Here is a 21,787-nt window from a genome sequence, read left to right on the forward strand (position 1 = left end):
ATTTTGGCAGTCTGTAACAGACCAAAGTAAGGGTAAATAGTGTGACGTAGCAAAATCTGCAACTTTTAAAAATCTTTAGGGGACAGGATCAGTTATGCAGAAATGCAGAAAGATTAGCTTCATTGAACAGATTGCAAGTGCACCTTGGGATACTGGGACAAGGCAGTATGTTCAGCAGCTAACTGTATTAGCAGTTCGTTATAATGCTTGTTCACTCAGAAATAATTTTCACTATACGAATGGGACTGCAGCATAAGCCATCCAAAGAACAAATGTACAGGAATTTGATGAATAGTGTAAATCAAAGTCCCCTTTAGCAGCTATATTAAAAGATGAAATTAGTTATTTACAAATAATCAGTAGCAGGGGTTTAGCTTAGACGCATGCAAAAGGCTGACACTTATCCTGTGGATTTCCCCCCACTTTGATCAGTAGGCCTTGAACTATACCAAACTACTTTTGAATCTTCCTTCAGTTTCAAAAGAAACATACCAAGGAGATATGAAGAACTCATGAGCAAACAATAAAACATCTACTTCTTTGGCTCATGGAGATAATTTCACTCTGGAATACAGTACATTCAAAGCATGTCATCATAATCACCAAATGCAAATATCAGAAATTTAGGAATTGCTATAATCAAATAAAAAGACAGGAAGCATTCCTAACAAAGTTTATCATACCATGAAACATAATTTCATTCATAATGACACAAAAATGCAATTTCATGTCCTCTACAATAGAATGAGTCTGCACAAAATGGAATGCTTCCTAGTTATCCTCTTCTTGGATTAAACAAAAATTCAGAAAGACTGCTCACCCATGCCTTATGAGATATTAGGGCTAAAAATTAGAATTACTTGATTTTACCTTTGAAAACAATGGGACAGTGAAAAATTTCAGGAAGCATTCAGTAGTTACTCAATGTTGTGCTTAAATTTAACAGGTTCTTAGAAAACTGTTGGGCAGTAGATACATGTTTTCTTAATCCTTGTATAATAACTGTAGTTAATATTAAAGGAAAGCACAGTAGTGAAAGAAAGTAATTACAGTTGGCCCTCCACATTTGCAGCTTTGACTTTTGTGGATTTGCTTATTTGCAGATTTGATTAGTATTTTCTCTGTAGGAATCTGTATGTCTTCCAGCGCAACTCTGCCAGAAGTTGACCATAGAATTGTGCTGGAAGTCCTAGAGATTACTAGAGTAAACACTTCTCTAGGCATTTGTAGGCCCTTCAGCGTGATTCTATGGACAGCTTCTGCAGATTTTGGTTATATAGTTGTGCTAGAGGACCTAGAGATTCCTAGAAAGGTGTTCTCTCAGATTTAAAAAAGGGTTTTTTTTATTTGCGGCTTTTCCATTTTCATGGGGGTCCTGTACCCCTAACCCCAGAAAATGTAGAGAGCCCACTGTACAAACTTTCTTGTTACATTTCCATTGAATAGCTTGACTTTTCTAACAAAGAATGTCGATATAAGTAGTTGAAAGGGCTAAATAGGAAATGACTGTTGAAAGTAAATAACTTGCAAAGCTGTATGGATTTTTTTTCAAGTTGTTCTAGCACTGTTATAACCATTAATGCATCAAGAAACAGTTTCACTGAAAGAGCTCATTTCATTAATATGTAAATGATGGTCTCCAAAGTTTTAAAAGCATGCACTGTAGCATCTTCTACTGTTACTCTGTGTATTTTTTTACACTGCCTGTAAGTCTTTCAAAATGAAATATGCCATCCACATTTTAAATTTGGTCTGTATTATTTTGCTTTACGTTGGTACTTGGAAGCCTTAATCATGGATCACCAGTACATCTGTATGATTTAAAAATAAAATGAAACACTGGAGTGTGTATTTTAATATGCTTTGGGTACTGATGATGCAGGCATGTTCCAATGGGAATTGAGACTGAGAGAGAAATGTGACTCTTATCAGGATCATAATCTGAAATCTAGACAAAAACATTATCACTTCTTCAGCAAAGTCTCATTAAAGTACACTCGAGTGGCTCCATCACTTTGAATTATACAGACATAAAAAGCTGATATTATAAATGTTGGTAATTATCAAATGTATTCTTGTAGTTTTCAAGGAGTGGCAACAGACTGCATATGGGTCAATTTTAGGATGCAACTTCCAACAAAGTACAACTGTGTTAATAGCATTTGTTCAACATCCCTGAGGAACAACTCAGCAGGAGATTCTCCTGCATGAACACTTTCAAATGAATTGAAAAAAATTACACAGACTCTGCAAATCTAACTGTATGCTGTACATTCATCCTGAGATTGCTAACAAATACAACATAAAAAACAAATGTTTAAAAAATTCAAAATGCAAAACCTAAGACTGCCATTGTTGTTGTGTACACATCAGATAAGCTTCCCTGAACAAGGCACTTTGGATAAACCAGACAGTGAGCTGAATGACTAATAATAATAATAATAATAATAATAATAATAATAATAGAGTTTATTTGCATTTCCCGCCTCGACAGCAATAAAATAATACAAAGTAATACAAAATAATACAAAATGTTAATACAATCAATAAAATACTAATATTGAATTTAGGAATTCCTATTAGTACTAGGTGGATGTATACTTGAAAAGACAGTTCAAGAAATGGTACAGGCTTTTAAGATTAAAATTTATACTTTGAATCCAGTTGAAAATAAAGTGAGTGCTTCAGTGAGTGTTGGATTAGGATTCTGCAGACAAGAGTTTGAATCTATGCTCAGTCATGGAAATCCACTGAGTGAACTTGGCCAAGACATACTTGGCTTAAGAGGAAAGTAGTGGCAAACCTTACCAGGATTCTTGCCAAGAAAACCCTATGATAGGATCACAATAAATCAGAGTTGACTTGAAGGCATGTAACCACCACCTGGCTTCAAAACCTGTTATTTCAGGCCCCCTGCACCCCACCATGCTTGCTTGCTCTCTACTCTCTTCCACTTTCTCCATTTCACTCCTTTTTTCCCTTTTCATTTTTCTATTTGTCCTATCTGTTCTTGTTCAGCTTGTACCAACTTTGCATGGTTAAAAGCCCCTTAGTCATTCCTGCTCGGTTCCCTTTGTCGTCTCCCCCACTGCATCCTTTATTGTTGGTCTTTCTCTTCCTTCTGTCATGTACCTTTTTGAGTCTTGTGCATCTCCTGCCTTTCCCCCACACCTTGATAGCTTCTAAAAGATTCTCTGCTTCAACAGTGGAACACATTCCCTCAGAATGTGGTAGAGTCTTCTTCTTTGGAGGTTTTTAAACAGAGGCTGGATGGCCATCTGTTGGGGGTGCTTCAATTTTATGTTCCTGCAAAAGGGGTTGGACTGGATGTTTCTTGTGGTCTCTTCCAACTTTATAATTCTCTGATTCTCAGGGTTGTCATATTCTTGTTCTCCATGTCCAAGCAGCTGTATTTGCTACTATATAGTTCAGTAATAAGTAGGCCAATGGTGGTGGTTGCGAACACAATGGTTGCCCAATATGGACACACACATTTCCCACGAGACATAGTTTGAAAAGTCGTTTAATAAATAGGAAAGAAAAGCTCAATTTTTCTTAAGATTCTTTGCATATGATGGAGGTGTGCACAACTTACACCCAATTGTGTTTAAAACATTAGAAGCATCATTTGTGAAAACTGAAAAAGAGGTGAGCAAAAGTGCGGAGGCGGAAAAAGAGTTGCAAACATTGATTTCAAAGCAGTGAAAGTTGCCAGACCCAGAAACTTGCAGCATGCTGCAGGCATATCCAGAGTGTAAAGCAAGGAAATAGTAATAAAAAAGAGTTTCAACAGCAAATTTGAAAACCGGGCCTGGCAACTTGCCGTCTGGCTAAATTATAACCTGTTCAAGCAAGCAGACAATACCTATTTTACTGTTTTTTGTAATAGTGTAAGCCGCCCTGAGTCCCAGTCCCGGGAGAAGGGAGGGATGATGATGATGATGATGCAAATCTTTATTTCAGAGCAAGGAAGTCTCCATACACAGCTGTACCACACGGAGAAGCTGCACCAGAGGGTGTATCTATATCATAAAAATAATGCATTTTGATGCCACTTTAACTGCCAGGGCATCACCCTACAGAATCTGGGATCTGTAGTTTTGTTAGGCACCAGCACTCATTGGCAGAGAAGACTAAAGACATTGTACAACTAAAAGTTCCAAGATTCCTTAGGATGCTGCAACACTTGTGTCAAACTGCAGTGTAGATGCACCCCAGAAGAGGAGATGCAAAAACATTTTGAAATGAGTAAAATAATGCACACTAAGAACTGCACCTAGTCCCATGACCATTAAGTATAGAATCTAAACTTGCATAAGCTTGCATCCGGGCAGGCTATGGAGTTGAGACTGCCATGGTCGCCTTAGTTGATGATCTCCGTCTGGGCATGGACAGGGGAAGCGTGTCCCTGTTAGTGCTTTTGGACATCTCAGCGGCCTTCGATACCATCGACCATGGTATCCTTCTGGATCGCCTGAGAGAGTTAGGTATCGGGGGCTCTGCTTTGCAGTGGTTCCGTTTCTACCTCTTGGGCAGATTCCAGATGGTGGAGCTGGGGGACTGTCGTTACGACAAGAGGGCCCTTACATCTGGGGTCCCTCAGGGAGCGATTTTGTCCCCTATGCTATTTAACATTTACATGAAGCCACTGGGAGAGATCATCCGGAGACATGGGGCGTGGTGTTATCAGTACGCTGATGACACCCAAATAATCTTCTCTATGTCTCCGACTGATGCAGTAACTAAGGATGGCATCTCTCCTCTTGATGCCTGCTTGGAGTTGGTAATGGGCTGGATGAGGGAAAACAGACTCAGTGTGAATCCAGAGAAAACGGAAGTACTGGTGATAGGTTCTCCTGGTCCAGGTAAGAAAGTTTTTCCACCTGTCCTGAATGGGGTCACGCTCCCTGTGAAGGACTCGGTTCGCAGTTTGGGGGTGCTCCTTGACTCGTCGCTCCACCTTACATCTCAGGTGGATGCGACGGTTAGGAGCACCTGTTATCAGCTTTGGCTGATACGCCAACTGCGACCCTTCTTGGACCGGGGGGACCTTGAAACCGTTGTACATGCTCTGGTAACCTCTCGACTAGATTTCTGTAATGCGCTTTACATGGGGCAACCCTTGTACCAATCTCGGAAGCTTCAATTAGTGCAGAATATGGCAGCAAGGCTGGTCACTGGTTGCTCCAGGGCCAGCCATATAACACCTGTTCTGAAAGATCTCCATTGGCTGCCTATTCGCTTCCGGGCCGAATACAATGTGTTGGTTATCACCTATAAAGCCCTATATGGCTTGGGCCCAGGGTACTTGGAGGACTGCCTCTCCCCATATAGTCCGCCCCGCACTCTTAGATCAGGAGAAAGACATCTGTTGACGGTTCCAGATGTCCGCTACGCTGTTACAAGGAGGGCTTATTCTGTCTCAGCCCCTAGACTCTGGAACGCACTCCCTAATGAGCTCCGCTTGTCCACTTCCCTTGACGTTTTCAAGAAAAACTTGAAGACTTACCCTTTTCGTCAGGCATTCCCCCCATGAATCGTTGGTGTTATTTTTCTCCCCCTGAATGTGACGTTTTTCCATTCTGTCAGCCTTGTAATTGTATTGTTGTTTTTATCTTGTTATCTTATTGTATATTGTGTTTTTAAATTGTTTTTACTATGCTGTAAACCGCTATGATCCATGGAATAGCGGTATATAAATAAATTTTATTATTATTTTTTTATTATAACTGCCTAGGCTGAGGCTCACATTCCAGCTGTAAAAATGGGAACAACCATACTCATCTGACTCAGGGTCAGGTTTGATAAAAGGTTATTTGGCTAATGTAAGAAGTATGCTTTGTATGCACAGAAGTCACTTTGAAAATGCTAAGGACTATCAGTAATAGTGTGAAGCCTAAAATATGTTGTTGGTCATAGCTGCAATTTCATCTGTTGGCTATACACTCTGAAAGGCAGTCACTATTAAGCTCATTGCTCACTGAACAACTGGGCAGGATAATAATTGTATAGGTTGTGTAACATCTCACCTGCTATAGAGTTGAAGACTTTTTGAAAATGTTGTAAACAAGCAGTAAATAGGATGGCTACAACCCTGATGATACATGCTGGCTGTCTTGCTTCCATGGAAAGCTTTACTCTTGGAGAGCCTGGTGTTTGGCACCTATTGATTTAACCTGGTGTTGCAGATTACAGAAGCATTTAGATTAATTACAGTTAAATAATACATTATTTCCCCCCTTACATACATCCTAGTGTCCCTTTGGTATGCAAGCCAAGTTTCATGTGTCTAGGTTCTGTGTCTTGGAATTATCACGGAGACAGACTCACTCTATTGCATTCTCCTAATACCATAAACTGTAATGCTGTGTAATGTAATTTTAGCCCTAGGTGCAGCTATAAATATACATTAGCTTATGAAATTTATGTAAATCGGTGCCCTCTTTTTGACAGGGACACAGTTCCTTTCTTGTGATGCATAAATTGTGCTGCTGTCAGTCCCGATGCTCTGGATTGAAAGCAAAATGACTACTGGTTTCAAATTTGGAAAGTCCCTCAACCTCCTCCCACCCATAGTTGGACGATAGCTGGCAACTTGTTCTCCTTCTGCACTCTTGTATATTTATTGCATTTATCTATATTTGTTCCCTATCCTTAAACCCAAAAGCAAGGTGACCACATGCCCTAACTGCAAGGGAGGACAAAGCATTGGAAAATGGACATTCAAGAAAAATGGAGGAGGTTACCAAATACAAGCTGCAATCACTAACACAAATATAATTTCATTGCATATGGTTTATTTACAGATATATTAGATACACTACATTATGTACTCAACCCTATTTTTATGATGAATTTATCTTTGTTAAAAGCCCGCAATATATATTCAGTCTTATATAGTCACTTGCAAATATAATAAATAATATAAAACGTTCATTTATATACCGCTTTTCCTTCAGATCAAAGCGGTTCACACACAATAAAACTATATGACCCATGTCATAGTACAATACGTCATCAGTTACAAATAATACAATCAAAAACTTTAAAAACAATATATAAAACCAGTCGGGGACATCAGATAAATAATCAAATATATAGGCAGTCTTCCATTTCCATGGATTTTTTAAATAGTAGCTTGAAAATAGTAAAAAAATATAAAAATTCCAAAAAAGCAAGCCTTGATTTTGCCATTTTATATAGGGACTTGAACATCCACAGATCTTGGTATCCAAAGGGGTGTCCTGGAACCAAAGTGCAGCGAATACCAAAGTCCCACTGTATTTACAGGACTCTGAGTGATACAAAGGCATAAAATGGTTCTCTACTGGGAACAAAATCTTGGCTGAATCTGCATTTAAATTATTCATTTGTTCATTGTGCTGAAATTAAAGGGGGGGACTCCTTTCAACATTTGCATTGGGCTTCTTAGTCACGCTCAAAATGGAGGACGTTTTTTAATTCTTCCTGGACCAAAGGTTGAAATATAGGACATGTCCTGGAAAAGGAGGACATCTGGCTGCCCTGCAAAAAGGCTTTCAGAGGCTTACAAATCATTGACAGTTCTCTGCCCTTGGGCTTACAATCTTGATAAGGCACAATATACAAGGAAAAAGGAATGGCAGTAGGGAAGGAGTTTCCCGAACCTAGGCATGATGGAGCAGTGTCTACTTTTAGACTGCCTGATAGTAAGTCAGGGAACGTATGTGAAATTGGCCAAAAGTCAAGAATATTGTATTATGGTAAGTTATAGTACATAATTTGGCCTTTTAAAAAAAGCTGTGGCTGTGAGGACTGTCTGCATTTGTAGCAGCTGGAGCAGAGAATGCAAGTGTCTTGTAACCACAAATACTGGCAAAAATCCTACATCAGGTTTGTGTTACATAAACGTCTGCATGTGGAGGTACACACTGTGCGGTGCAACCCTTATGCTGAATGGCACGTTTGTGTGTCTGAACCGAGAGAACAAATGTGCATAACCAAGTGTGCAATGTGCCAATGAACATCCATGCACAATGGCACCACATGCACAACCACTTCTGGAACCTACATCTGAGTAAGGATGTTCCACATTGGACAAAAATAGCATCTGCTTCTGTATTGGAATGTATGCATGCCTATGAGACCGCTGGGATTTTAGCTGTTGTGATTACATAATTTTAGATGAACGTTCATTCTCAAAATCCTATGATCATATTATGATAATTAACCAACTAACACCCTGTGAATGATACATTACGTATTTTTATCACAGAGACACTGCCTGGCTTCTTGCAACTTGATAATTTGTGAATTAAAAATGAATTAGTTTCAGTTGATTTGACTGAAGATGGAAATATGTCAAGCATCTGTGTCCTACTCTTTGGAGCAGCAGAAAACAAGCTTGCTCCATCCTCAACATGACATCCTTTCAAATATTTAAATACGGATATCCTATCACCTTATAACCTTCTTTAGCCTGGAGAAGAGGTTAGGAGGTCATATGACAGCCCTGTTTAAATATTTGAAGGGAAGTCATGTTGAGGATGGAGCAAGCTTGTTTTCTGCTGCTGCAGAGAATAGGACATGGAACAATCGATTCAAACTAGAGGAAAAGAGATTCCACCTCAGTATTAGGAGGAACTTCTAATGCTGAGCTATTCGACAGTGGAACACACTCCCTCAGAGTGTGGTGGAGTCTCCTCCTTTGGATGTCTTTAGAGGCTGGATGGCTGTCTGTTGGGACTTGGGAGTCCTTTGATTGTGAGTTCCTGCATGGCAGAATGGGGTTAGACTGAATGGCCCCTGAAATCTCTTCCAGCTCTATGATTCTTATGTTTCTATGTCAGGAAATCATGGTTGTTGAGACTTATCAGTCAGCCATTATCCTTTCAAGCCAGCTGTAAAGTTCAGTCCTACCAGAAATCTACTGTACTTCCAAAAATCAGAAGTGAGGGCCTGAACAGACAGGCCAAAATAAAGCTGCTTCAGGGCCCTTTGGAGGTATGCTGTTTAAATGGTGCATGCATCTTAAGAGGCAAGAAGTTGTGCCAAAGCTGTGTTCCAGTCCCTAGGACTGGAGCATAGCTTTGGCGTAGCTTCCGGCCTCTTAGGACATATGCATCATTTAAACAGCATACCTCCAAAGGGACCTGAAGCAGCTTTACTTTGGCCTGTCTGTTCGGGCGCTGAGATTCATTTAGAACGTAGACCTTCTACCCAGAAGGAAATATGTTTATAGAAGGAAAGCTATTTTAAAATTGTATGTATTTTTGCGGGGTATTTTTCAGCTCATTGTTGTTTAGCACAGATATATCTCTTCTATAATGCAATAAGAAGGATTTATGGCCTTAAAACAAGTAGAGAAATGTTCTGTCAGTATTTATAGGTATTTATAGATTACCTGTACACCAAGTGTCCATCCTGGTGTAATTTCTAGTGCAATTTCAGAACTTTCAGAACTGATGTGTTCAGATCACACATACACCTTGAGAAAGAAAGAAAATATATTTTCCTGTTTGGAAGTTAAGGTGGAGATCTTAGGTTCCTAGTTCAAGGTAACATGTGGGGATTATTCCTTTTCCCTTACTTAGGGAGGCTGGATACGGAACATGTAATTTAGTCTTCCTACTTCTAGCCAGGAAATGGATGTAGAGCAGAGTGGAGAGTGAGCCCTAGTGCTGCAATGACAAGTAAATGCATACCCCCACCCCCAGAGCCTTTGCAAGTTGGAGAAACAAATCAGTTAATCCATGCAAGCTGTTGCTCTGCTAACTGAGCTAGAGACTTGTACATAGTCCATTCTTCTTGCCCAGAGATGAGTCCATTAAAACTGGAGAATTTGCACCCGCATCTCTCACTTGGAGATGACTGATGAAAGCTGGAGGTTCAAGGAGATTTGCCGTGAGATCTGGCAACCCTGCTTCAGACTGATTACACTGAAAAGAGTAACACTGAGGAGAGATACAGCACAACTTTTCAGACTTTGATTTTCCCAGGGCAGTCTGGAACATCTCCACCCCCTGGTAGGTCTTGTGCAATCCCTATATTAAATTTTGCTTTTAATCTGTACCTTTTAATTTAGAATAATGGGCAGATTGTTAATTTAGATTACTTTCCCACCCTAACCTAAGGGCTGCAGGTAGGTTGCAATCTATCTGGATCTCATTTCCACCTCCAGTCACTTTTTTGAGATAATTTAGACCCAATGAGAGAGACGAATTTGGCTCCAAACAAATCATGGTTGGAGAAGGATTTGAAATATGGCCTGCAAAATCCGGTATGCTACAACTGGGCTCAGTTCAGTTCAGTTCATCTTTATTACAGTCATAGACCAACACAAACAACTGGGCTTCTTAGCTATTCCAAATTCTCCTGTCCAGTTTTTTATTCTTTTAATTCCATTTTATCCCACCTGTCCGCCAAGCCTGAAATCTCCTTGTAAGCCAAGATGATTTTTTTCTTTTCTTTTCTTTTTTCTTTCTTTCTTTGGCCCTGCACAGACGGGCCCTTTGTGGCATCATGGTGACGTGCTAGGGTTGCCTTGGAGTGGCGCGTGCACACGTCCTGCAACACTAGTACATCACCATGATGCCATAGTTGTGCGGCACCGTCCAGACGTCACGCACAGCTATGACGTCACTGCTGTGCAGCATCCAGATAGAGCCACACGGCAGTTATGTGCTCACGTGGCCGCCAGCGGTTTATGGTAGCGCAAAAAGGAACTGCTTTTCAGCGCTCCTTTTTTTGCGCAACCGTGCCATGCAATTTAGTTGCTGTGGCACGGCTACGCGAAAAAGAGAGGTGGCTCCCGGCTGCCTCTTTCTGGCGGTCTGTACCCCACCTTCCTTCCTTCCTTCCTTCCTTCCTTCCTTCCTTCCTTCCTCTCTTCAATCTTTATTAGGCATACAACATCATACATTTACAATAAAACTTCAGGATTGTTATAATGAAAGTTCAGCCATAAATTTCTTGCCTCCACCGGAAAATTGGCCATTAACCTGGTAATATGTGGGTTCCGATCTTCTAATAAAAATATTCCATTGATAACCCATCCGAAGAAATATTCATTTCCAATAACCTCCTTAACAATTTTTCCCTTGGAATTATATACAGTGGACAAAAGAATACAATATGAAGAAGAATGTCAGCAGCTTGTGCATAATAACATGTATGATTTAAAAATGAGATCTGTAATTTGAGGTAGTCTCATCTGAGGGGTGTACATTCGGCCTTTCAAATAGAAAAGCCTTCTGTGACACCAGCAATGAAAGAGTTTGGAAATAATCCAAAATCCTACCCTGCAAGGGGGGGGGATACTGAGCATCGATGGCGAACAAACCCTAGGTGCTAGTTGGATATGACAGCTGATATTCTCTTTCCATGAGGCAGACCCTGACAGTTTCAAGACGCTCCTTTTCAGTTAATAGAAGAAGAGAATCAAAATTTAAGCCCATAGACATTACTTTACTTATGTAAAATGTAGCCCATCTTTCATAGTAAATGTAAAAGGCCAGATCTATTGGGTCTGAAATGAATCTTAAACCAAAAACGATAAGTCATCAGCCAGGCTTCAGTTTCAAGAGCATTCCACCTCAGTTCTGCATAAATAGTCAGAAGGGGGAACAGATAATATTCAGATCACACTCTCTTGGAGAGAGGTGGAGTCTCCTTCTTTAGAGGTTTCTAAATAGAAGCTGGATGGCCATCTGTTGGGAGGGCTTTGATTGTGTGTTCCTGCATGGCAAGGTTTGGACTGGATGGGCTTTGCGGTCTCTTCCAACTCCAGGATTCTATTTTTCTAAGCCATCCTCTATCATTTCATTATGGTTGATATTACTGTGTCCATATAGCTGTGTTCTGGCTTCTGGGGAGTGTCACTCTCAACTACTGGCATGTTCTCCTGTCCTTTTCCAATTTCCACAAGGCCCGTTTCCCTGTCCTTCTGCTTCACTGTCTGTGTCAGAGTAAACCTGGGTTCTGGGAACAAGCCATGACATATAAAAGCATTATGTGGCTCAGACCCAGGTTATTTGGAGCACTGTAACTGAAGGGAGCGTGGCATAGTGGTTTGAGTGTTGGGCTACAATTCTGGAGACCAGAGTTCGATTCCCTTCTTGACCATGAAAACGACTACCTTGGGCAAGTCACATGCTTAAAGTGGAAGACATTTTGGAATTTCTCCTGGACAGAAGCCTGAAATGTAAGGTGTGTCTAGGAAAAGGAGGACAGTGTGGTGAAATGGTTTGAGCATTGGATTATGACTTTGGAGACCAGGGTTTGAATCCCACTCGGACATGGAACCCTAGTGTTCACACACTATCAGCCTCAAAGAATGGCAATGGCAAATCCCTCTGAAGAAACCTGCCAGAAAAACCCTGCAATAGGTTCATCTAAGGATTGCCATAAGTCAGAAATGTCTTGAAGGCACACTACAACAACAGCAACTGGTCACTCTGAATTTTGGACTAAAATGCCCATGAGCTTCTGCGGGGGAACTTGATTCTGGCCCAGAATGGTTCAGTGCTCTTTTAAAAGATCTCAGTGGGAAACTTCATTGTTTGAAGGTGCACTCCTCACATAGACAGTTGACTCATAAGTCACTGATAATGAAGCCAAAGGATCTTCATTATGGAAATTAAAATGTGCGGTTTAGCAAGGCTGTGGCCCAAACCTCATGCATTTTTAAACATGGGAGCTCCTGTTCAAACCAACTCTGTGAAATATTTATGATGGGAACAGCAAGAGAAAGCATTTCCACTGCTCACCGGCTGCGATCCATTTCTGATAATAGTACAACACACCAAGATGGACCAATGCAATGTAAATGTCGCAAGCTCAGTTTTGCGTCAGGGAGGAGGAGTGTGCACTTAGCAAGGAAAGGATAGTGGCAAATTCCAAAGGCGTCTGGCTCTGGGAAGGCGTCTGAGTCACTAAAGGTGGGGAGTTAAGAAATTAGTACCTGTGTCACCTCATGAGGAACGGCTGAAGCACTTGAGACTCGTTTAGCCTAAGGGAAGAAAAAAAAATATATTAAGGAATGTGGACCATAATGGAAAATGGCAGAAGCCAAACACTTTCCAGGCAAAGTGTCCCAGATGGCCAGCAGCTCCTGGTATGGGACCTGGGGCAAGATGAAAGATCAGACTTACCTACTGAACTTTAAATCTTCCTACAAACAAGGGCCTAATAATTCTGGTCCCATGGTATAAGTGAGTATTTACATTACACTCCTTATAGCACTTTGGAACCACTTTAACTGCTATAATGACATCTTACAGAATCCTGGAACAAGATATTTAGAGTTCCCTCCAAGACAACTCTAGTATTGTAGTTCAAGGGCTTCTGTGTATTTCCCCAAGATTCCAAAGGAAAGAACTGTGCCACTTACAGTAGTATCAAATTGCTATATCTGAATAGTATGGATACCCCCAAGTTACACTTTGATGTGACTGATGGCAGTGCTTCACCAACAAGAGATTTAGTAAGAGTCATTGTAAGGAGACATTTTGGTGCATTGGTTTGAATGTTGAACTAGGATTCTTGAGAGACCAGGGTTCTCCACTCAGTCAGGCAAATGCACTGGGTAACTCTGGACAGGTCACAATCTCTCAGCCTCAGAGGAAGACAATGCCAATCCTGCATGGAATAAATATTGCTAAGAAAGCCTTAGGATACACCATCAGTCAAAACAAATTGGAAGGCAATAACATTATAGAGATTGCTGTTGTTACTGCCAAGTACAAGTCAATTCCAAGGATTTCTTGACAAGTTTTATTCAAAGGAGATTTGCCATTGCTTTCCTTTTAGGCTGAGAGAGTGTGATCTGCCCAAAGTTACCCAGTGAGTTTTAATGCCTGAGCTGGTCTCCTAGATTCCTAGTCAACTAGCTTAAGTAGTCAACTTCTGGTCTTGTAGAGGCCTAGTCCAACACTATGTCAAACTGGCTGTTATCTTTTTCAGAAGCCATGATTGAATTTGTTATGTATTGTGTGTTTGTTTTACCCTATACCACCCCCCAGAGGTCAGGTCCTCCAAAAATGCTGTGGTTGAAGGGTTCAAGAATTTTTACAAGTGGTATATTCCAGTGTTTTCGTCCACGTCTCAAATCAAGTCTCATGTCTCTACCTTCAAGCCTCAAGTTGACTCAAGTCCTTGCAAGATACTTTCAAGTCAAATCTCAAGTGGAGTCTGGGAGCCAACTTTACCAGAAAAGTCTGGGAGCCAACTTTAACAGAAATAAAGGAGTTGGGGTGTGTGTGTGTGTGTGTGTGTAGGGGGGCTTGAGGCAGAACGGTCCTTCTAAACCTTTCCCAATGTGCATCAAGGACAAGCTAATGAGTAGACCTCAACCCCTGCCTCAAGCCCATTGCCTAACAAGTCTGCTGCTTCTGGATGAAGTTAGGCCAGCAAGTCAGTCACTAAAAATACTGAGCAAATATTGTTAATGTTATGCCAATGTATGTGTATGATGGCCCTTCTGTCTGCAGATGTTTTCCTGATAACAACAATGTTTTTTCTGAATTAAAGTTTTACTGTTTACAATAGAGAAGACATGTTTACTGAACTCTAGGGAGAAAAGGCAGTTCTTGACATGGTATTACAATTTGTGCTAAAATATTTTTATTGTATAATCGTCTATCTTATTCAGTCCCAATTTTCTTAAATTCAAAGCAACTCCAAGCATCTTGATCATTATTTTTCAAAAAGGCTAGAAAGGGCTGGCAGGTGTCCCTTTTTATAAGGGATGAACCCTATTTCAGGGTTGGAAAGTTTTTCCTTTTATATAGACTGAATAAGATGTCAAAGATTCTGCATTTTTGGTTGTTGGCCCTTCATAAAGAACAAAAACCACTGCAATGCCTGTACTGCAGCCATTTACTCAAGACCGCAAGGTTGCGAGTTCAAGACCAGCAAAAGGGCCCAAGCTGGACTCAGGCTTGCATCCTTCCGAGGTCGCTAAAATGAGTACCCAGACTGTTGGGGGCAAATTAGCTTACTTGCTAATTAGCTTACTTGCTGTTCACCGCTATGATCTTTGGAACAGCGGTATATAAATAAAACTAATTAAATAATTAAATTAATTAAAATGTGTAGTTTATGGATGTGGATAATATGTTAATGTTACAGAGGAACACATGGCTAAGTAAATGGGAATTCATACTTTCATTTGGTATTTAGGCAGAACACAAACTTATTACTAGCTACATCCGTTGTCAACCTGGCATGTCATGAACTGCAACTGTCCCTTTTTGCTATTTTGAAAACCTGGCAACAGTAGAGACGTTGGCATGTAAGGGACAGAAGTGGCATGATAAAAATGGGATCCTGCCCCACCAGCGAGCCAGCTTCATGTTCCCAGCATGATCCAACCGGTAGCCAAAATCCCAGAGAGCTGATCATCTGGCATGCCAGGAATGGTTCCAGTTTTTATGAAGACTCCCTGCCACCTACATGGTACGAGGCGTAGGCACAGTTTTTGCCATCTATCCCTTGAACTGCCCTGCCAGCTTTCCTCTTGTGAGCAGATACGAGATGATGCTGAGCCACAGGGGTTTTCTCATTAAAGCCTGCGCTGGCTTGTTGAGAAAATTAGTGTTGTGCGAACCAGTGAGACTGGTTTGTTCCTCCTCACCTCAAAACACTCTGTTGAATGAGAATATGGAATTCCCCCTCTGTCCTATTTTGTAATGGGCACAATCTTAATTTGCAGGGTTAGGTTATGGAGGAATAATTTAGTGCTACATTTATATTCTGCCTCTCATCTAGTGTGCACTTATTGTTCCACTCTATTTCATGCTCACGATAACCCTGCAACATGGGTCAAGCTGCAAGAGAATGTGAGTGGCCCTTATTTACATTTAATGTCTCCATACAGACTAGAACCTGCGTCTCCATATCCAATTAATCCTCTGGCATTCAATTTTTTCCCGCTGCTTTAAAATGTCACAGTTTCTTTTTCTTCCTCCCATATTCCCCCTTGGTCCTTAGCTTACTTCCACTGCCACAAACTGAACTTAAAGTGTAAATGTAGTTTGCACATCATTAACCTAGGAAAGGATGGAATCTTGCTTTTTCCAATAGATTCAGACAAAAGCAAACTGCTGCAGCCTCTCCTAGCTTGTCTGTTCTTCCTCATTAATAACTTCTGCCATCTTGACTGTGCTCTGATGCTACTTAGCGGCATGTGTCCCAGTTTTCATCTGTGAAATGTTGGAGGACATGCATCTCCCAAGTCCGCTGTGTTAATCTAAACACAATGCTATATGTTGGCTCTCAATGTTTTTGTTCATGTATTATAGATGACAAGAGGATTGCCTCTATGTACAAGGGAGTGCTGAAAGGTTCTTGGCCTGACTCACTTCCCAAAATCTGAGCATAATTTTGTCACTGTAGCCTGAAAGAGTGTTCTTTTGTATTTTGTATTGTAAGCTGCCAATTTGCAGGATTGTAGCTCCAGTTTCTCAGTTTTTTCAGATCATTGATAGAACGGTGTCAATAAAATTTTTACAATTTTCATTTACTGAACTCAGGCCATCATGTTGCAGAAGAAAACTCCAAAGGAAATCCATGAGTGTGGCAACCCCATTGGCAAAACCACGGGGTCGCGACCCTCTCTCAGGATAGCAATGCTCATCAAGATTGAGATGTGACAGTTCTGCTGGCAAACCACAGGAATGTGACCCTCTCTCAAGATGACAATGCTTTATCCATAATCAGATAGATAAGTCCATGCTGACTTAGCTGGTCTTCACATCCTGCTTCCACTGCAAAAAGGGCACGTAACCTAGCAAATGATTGTAAGGCAAACAACGGACTAATGTAAGCAAGATGACAATAAAAAGCCCAGCCAAAAACCTGGCTAGAGGAAGCTTGTGAGGAGGCTTGTGAACCCCACTCTCGTCTCTGCGTCTCCTTGCCGCGACACATGAGTGTATGGTGCAAACACTGAGTGACAAATCCCAGTGGAGAAGTGGTATGCCAACTTTCACATTGGAGATTCTGAGACTGAAGATGCAGCAAGGAGGCCTTCAGGTTGTCAATACCTGAAAATTTTGAGTGTGCTTATGACCTGATTTTGGTGGATCAGTAAATCTCAGCTACAACAGTTGCAGATATAGTATATGATATCACAGGAAAGCATTGGGTTTATAATTCATGAGCAGTTGGCTATGCAGAAGCTGCCAGCCAAGTGGGTGCCAAAATGTTGTAATGCTGACCAAAAACAAAATCAGGTGGATACCTCCTGGCTGATTTTGCAGCATGTTCAGAGCTCTAGTGATAATTTTCAGGAACAACTCATCACTGTTGATGAAATATGGTTACATCACTAGGATCCGTTGACCAAACAACACTCCTTGCAATAGCAGCACTCGGTTTCTCCATGGCCAAAAAAATTCAATACTCAAAAGTTAACAGGAAAGATCATGGCCACAGTTTTTTTGGGATTAGGAGGGTATTTTGATGACTGACTCTCTTCTGAAGGGCCAAAGAGTTAATGCAGGACACTGCTCTAACTTGCTGTGCCAATTAAAGGAGGCAATGAAGGAAAAACAGTAAGGGAAGCTGCAGAAAGTTGTTCTCTTTTTGTAGGACAATGCACCTTGCTCATAGGGCTGGCAAGAAAACGGATGTTTTGAAGAATTTGGGGTTTGAGCACATAGGCCATCCCACTACTCACCAAATCTTGCTTCATCTGACTATTTCCTGTTTCCAAATCTTAAAAAAAGTTTGAAAGGAAGGGAATTTTTGAATGATTCAGAGATGATAGCAGCTGCAGAGCAATATTTCAGTGACCAGATACCAGCATTTGGGGGTGGTAGTTAAAGAAACTTGAGAAATGATGTGGCAAGTGTGTTGATCTTTGGAATAGCACATAAGTTTCATGCCTCTACAATGGGTCTTCTTGGTTAGGGCGAGAACCTTATAGCACCTCATCATATATTCCTGCCCAAAACCTGAGTTCTGCTGGAGGGGCCTACCTTCATCATACACTACATCATACAAGGGGATGGGAGAGGGAAGATGCCAGCTACAGATGCTGGCAAAATGTCAGGAAGAAACTCTTCTAGAACATGGCCACAGAGCCCGAAAAACCCACAAAAAAATATGGAAGTCAGCCATGAAAGCCTTCGACTTCACATATGACAGCCTCAATTTAGTCATCTTGGCTTTCCAGGGAGACCTTTGGCTTGACCTGTTCAAGGACCCATTTCTTTGTCTTCTTGGCTGTCCATAGTACCCTCAGCACTCTTCTCCAGCATCACATCTCAAATGAGTTCATCTTCTTCTTTTTATCCTATTTATAGCATTTCATTATTTTTTATCTAAAATTGTTTTACATTGTTTATGTTAATTGCATGCTGCTCTGAGATTTCACGACAGAGCCTGAGATGGAAATATTTCAATGACTTTTGTGCCTGTGGGCAGATTTCAATATCCCAGGAAGCAGAGCAAACCAAATTCCACCACAAAGAAGAGAGACAGAAATTGTCTACTTCAGCTAAATGTGGCTGATGTAATACAGATAATGTGGTTTATCATGTAGTCTATCATAATACAGATAATGTGGTGCATCCTTGTGGTGTATCATGTGCTGGATGCATAATAATTCATTAATTTCGCAAGAGTTTGAAAGATCTTTGATATTTGTAGATCTACATGTACTATAAAACTATATACCTGCAACTAGGAAATTAACCAATTGGTCAATGCAGTTGAATCCTGCAAGCTTTTACTCTTCTGCTCCTAGGTAGGAAACATTTACTTTCTACCATTCAGTGGTCAAAAGACAGCACAGTTATAGCTAAGCATGAAGGTATAAGAAACATATGACATCCTCAAGAGAGCCAGTTAAGTGTTGGAGTAGGGCTCTGGGAGACTAGGACTCAAACCCCTGCTCAACCATGGAAACCCACTGGGTGCTTTTGGACAAGTCACACTCTCTCAGCCTCAGAGAAAGGCAATCGCCTTCCTATAACAAATCTTGCCAAGAAAATGGTATGATAGTTTTGCTTCAGAATCACCATAAGTTGAAAACAACTTGAAGGCACACAACAACTTCAAGAAAATGTATTTTTGATGTGTGTGTACCCCTTCAATTTGTCTGTTCACTTAGGGCAACCCTATAAATTTTATAGGGTTTTCTTAGGTAAAGAACACTCAGAGGTGAGTTTGCCAGTTCCTTCTTCTGAAATATAGCCTACAGCAGCTGGTATTGGTTGGTGGTCTCCCATCCATGTACTAACCGGGGCTAACCCTGCTTAGCTTTCAAGATCAGACAGGCTCTGGTGACTTTAGGGTATTTTGACATATGGTCACCTTATATCAGTGTATATCTCTAGCCCATCTTTATATCGTATGTACTCTACCCCATTTCATTTTTCTTTCCCCCCTTTCTTTGTATTAAATAGTGAAATTTAAAACCAATATTTATTTATTATTATTATTCCAGATAAAAGTAAAGTAAAGAAAGCCCACTGAAAATATTAAGATGACCAACCCAAGATGGTGAATCAAAGCACAAATTACAAGACAAGTCAAAACAGACAGCTATATACTCTTAAATTGTACTGATTTTGCACCTGATAAAACCAAGGCATGTTGTGTTTATATGCATTATGTAATACACTTACATCAAAGGGATCCACCCAGTCTTTAGGTTAGAGGGAATATATTAAACATCCCAACTGAATAAAACCCAACGATTTGTGTCTTCATAAATGGATTTAACATCTTCAGGGATAAGAATTGGGCAGTTCCATAATGCCCATATCCAGTAACAAGTTGCTATTACATTTCTATGTAGGAGAGCCAGCAGATTGACTGATGCACAACGGGATGAGCATTGACATCCTGATACCCATCTTTGTATTTCACTAACAGGTTTACTTAGTGCCTCTGCTGCATAGCTAAGTACACATATAGTTGTGCAAGGTGGACCGTGATAGAAGGTTCCTGCCAACGTATTTAACACGCCTAGTTCCTACTTTGTTCTTTCCCTATCTCTTCATAATTCTACCTCAACCTGTTCTGGCTCTAACTAAATCCCCATCTTTCCCCCTGAGTAGCTCAGGCCCTCCACATGTGCAACCTTTGCAGATTTGATTAATATGTTCTCTTTAGGAATTTCTAGATTCTCCAGCATGACTCTTATGGTCAACTTTCATAGAAAATAATGGTGGAAGATTCTCTCCTAGAGAGAACACTTCTCTAGGCATCAGTAGGTTCTTCAGCACAAGTCCATAGAATCATAGGAGTTTATCGCACGGCCCCTAAAACGGGCCCAGTGTGTTCTAAACATGAACGCACGCGGGTGCGCAAGGAACAGGATGGGGTCAAGAACCCAATTTTATCGCATGCTGGAATGGCGCCTTTCCCCCCAGGTGTTCCAGTTGCGTCTCCGTTCCGTTCCAGAGAGCGCCATATCTAGGGATGCTTAGAAACAGTTCCCAGAAATGGCGCCTTCTGGGACAGAACTGGAATGCCCGGCAACAAAGGCGGCGTTCCAGCGTGCGATAAAATGGGGTTCTTGGCCCCATCCCGTCCCATGCGCGCCCATTCACATTTAGAACGCACTGGGCCCGTTTTAGGGGCCGTGCGATAAACTTCATAGACTTGGAAGAGACCACAAGGGCCATCCAGTCCAACCCCCTGCCATGCAGGAACTCTCAATCATCCCTGACAGATGGCCATCCACTACGCTCTGGGCCCCACAACAAACTCCAATTCCCAGAATCCCATAGCATTCAGCCATGCCACTTAAAGCACTTTCGAACTGAATTATTTCTGCTGTCTGGATGCAGCTGATAATAGGAATTAGATTGCTGGATGGGTACTTGGGCTTCATGTTCTTCTTAGCCATGAAGCTCACTGGCTTGCTTGGGAGTATTCACTCGCTTAACTTGGCCCACCTCACAGGGTTGTTGTGAGGAGAGGGACCGAGGCATGCATACTGCCCTGAGCTCATTTGAGGGAAGTTGGAGATCAATATGAACTGATAACAACCTCAGTATGGGTCCAAGGCTGCATCTGCGTGTGTTGTTGTGTGCCTTCAAGTCATTTCTGACTTACAGCAACTGTAAGGCGAACGTATCCTGGGGTTTTTCTTGGCAAGATTTGTTCAGAGGTGGTTTGCCATTGCCTTCCCCTGAGGCTGAGAAAGTGTGACCTGCCCAAGATCAGTGGGTTTCATGGCCGATCCGGGAATCGAATCCTGGTCTCCAGAGTCACAGTCCAACACTCAAACCACTAGACCATGCTGCCTCTCAGGCTGCATCTACACTGCAGAATTAATGCAGTTTGATACTGTTCTAACTGCCCTGGCTGAAGGGTATAGACTAGAGCAAACATAAATACAGAAACCGAAACCAAACCGACAAGTACATGTCTCCATTATATAGTTCACAACAGACTATACGTTTCTTATTACCTTTTAGCTTCATGCAATGTCTTCCTTTTATCTAAATCTCTAGAATTATATTGTGTAAGATCTCTTTCCATACTTTTGTATTGTGTCTTCTTACCTTATTTTGGTGCTTCTTCCCATTGACCTTCGTATTGTTGGGCTGTTCTCTTATTTTCATACATTGACGAATTATCTAGTAAGGCTAATTCATTCAGCTTTACTATCCACTCGTTTATCGACGGTGTTGCATTTGATTTCCAGTGTTTTGCGTATATCATACGGGCGGCAGTTGCCATATAAAGCCAAACGCTTATTTCATCTTGCACCAGGTTGTCTACTGTTGTGTCTGTTATATTCACCAACATAAATAAACAAATAAACAAGTGTATTTTTGTTGAATAA

At 41.1% G+C, this 21,787-nt stretch overlaps 1 protein-coding gene across 1 annotated transcript in view; it reads left to right on the forward strand.

Annotated features, from left to right (window-relative positions):
- SGPP1 (sphingosine-1-phosphate phosphatase 1) overlaps positions 1-2,397 on the forward strand; it is a 32,527-nt gene extending 30,130 nt beyond the window's left edge. Inside the window, exon 5 of the mRNA XM_089522736.1 lies at positions 28-2,397. The gene's annotated coding sequence lies outside the window, so the exon portion shown is untranslated. The remainder of the gene's footprint in view (positions 1-27) is intronic.
- The last annotated feature ends 19,390 nt before the right edge of the window (positions 2,398-21,787 follow it).

The sequence above is a fragment of the Sceloporus occidentalis genome, unplaced genomic scaffold (genome assembly GCF_023333645.1).
Source record: "Sceloporus occidentalis isolate IW3139 unplaced genomic scaffold, rSceOcc1.0.p SCAF_4, whole genome shotgun sequence".
NCBI lineage: Eukaryota > Metazoa > Chordata > Lepidosauria > Squamata > Phrynosomatidae > Sceloporus > Sceloporus occidentalis.